We start from the raw sequence: 1857 nt of genomic DNA on the forward strand, positions 1-1857 counted from the left end.
AGACTTAAACTTACACACCCTGGTCTGTGAGAGTAGTGCCCTATCCATTGCGGCATTGAGGGTAATCTGCAAGACAGAGTTCCAAAATCATCCGTTCATCTCAGTTCATGGCCACATACAGTATTTCTGCAGTCATTCGTTTCACTTTTCTGTCTTTAATTAAACTGACCATTTTAAACCTCCGGCACCCACCACTTCAATCTTACCGTTTTTGTGCTATCATAGGGCCTTGGAACTTTTGGCAAGTGGACAGAAGCAGTCAGAGAACCACATCACAATACATACTCCTTTGCCTGATACCTTTCACAACAAACTGCTCTTGGAAAAAGACGTTAACCGGTCCTTGCTCTCAGACAGACACAGAAAGCCTATCACCACCTCTACGAACATATTTCAATCAAACCAATATATATCATTCAACAATTATGCCTCTGTATCAATATAACTACAACTCGAGACAGAAAGGAATTTAAAAAACAATCTGCCCATTTGAATAACCAGCATAGTTTTAAGGACGTACAAATTGGAATGTGACAATTTCAGAGTTCCTCATTCATAAGAAGTCTGTGAGATAGTATCTCAGAAAGATCTCAAGTTTATAGCAAAAATGGTTGTAAGGGTGATTTTTACCACACAATTGCAACTAGGTGCCTCAATCTGCAAGAGACCAGTCCTTGACAGATTACACAACTGGGGCAACAGCAAAGGCAGCAATTGTGTCAATCCTTTATGATTCTTCTCTAGTACTATACTTTTTCTGAGGGACAATTTGCATTATTCCTGGAGAAAATCATAGAGCTTCTACCCATGCATAGTTTCTGCTTTCTGCACGCACACACTCCCTGCACTGAATCTACCCACAGTTCTGTTCAGAATGATTGTGCCATTTCATATTGTTGTATACGTATTGCATATCCGTGGCATTTATGAAGAGGTACTTTGGTATGGCAGAAAGACAGAAAAGTAGCAATGCTGAAGGGTTAACGTGACTGATTGTGCAGTTTGTATTGGGCTTTCTTAATGAGTGAGAGTGAAAGGAGTATTGTAAGAGTGTGCCTCCAGTTTGTATGTAAAGATAAGTTGGGTGCTGTGAGAAAACGACTCAACCACGAAGGGACTCGAACCCTCAATCTTCTGATCCGAAGTCAGACGCCCAATCCATTAGGCCACATGGTCACTGACTGCAATATGTTTGGGTTTTTAGGGTTAGGTGTATGATTGGATGTGGAACATATCAATTACAGGTGCGCAGGACAGGATCCCATACCGTTCTTCATCTTCTTTCCATCAAAGGAGTTTTTTCAAACAATATCTAGATAATTTCCAAAGTTTCATATCTTATGAGGTGCTTTTTTGCAGTTAATCCTCCTTTCTTCTTTTATTGAATACTCTGTTTTATGCTGCAATGGTATTTTTCGATTATTTGAAAAGAGAATGAAACTGCTTTGACAGTAGTTCAGACTTCCCATTTCTTGACTTGCTAATTTGCTCCCTGAATTAGCTTATACAAGTGACATGAACAGGGCCTTGACCTAAGCACGTACCTGAAAGCCTGTCACCACCTCTAGAAATCAAATTCACAGCAGCTCAAAACATTCATTTTGAAAGAGAATATTTCAAGTGATCCAAGTTTAATTTCAATAAAGAAAGCTGTATAAAATAACACGCTGCACATTTGGGTAACCAGCATGACTCTTTTCAGTGAAGAAGTGGAATGGTTCTGTTGCAATATACTATCACCCACAATACCACATGGCACAAGACACCCTCATGAAAGTTGCCCAACTCATTGACGAATTTGTAAAGCAGGGAGTACTGAAAGAAGTGTTAAGCAGTCCATGTAATTCACCAATAATG

The 1857-nt window shown here is 39.6% G+C and overlaps 1 non-coding gene across 1 annotated transcript; it reads right to left on the bottom strand.

Annotated features, from left to right (window-relative positions):
• Nucleotides 1-1103: 1103 nt before the first annotated feature.
• TRNAR-UCG (transfer RNA arginine (anticodon UCG)) lies at nt 1104-1176 on the bottom strand. The gene has a single exon. It is a non-coding gene; the product is annotated as a tRNA-Arg (tRNA).
• Nucleotides 1177-1857: the final 681 nt, after the last annotated feature.

The sequence above is a fragment of the Pleurodeles waltl genome, chromosome 4_1, assembly GCF_031143425.1.
Source record: "Pleurodeles waltl isolate 20211129_DDA chromosome 4_1, aPleWal1.hap1.20221129, whole genome shotgun sequence".
Taxonomy (NCBI): domain Eukaryota; kingdom Metazoa; phylum Chordata; class Amphibia; order Caudata; family Salamandridae; genus Pleurodeles; species Pleurodeles waltl.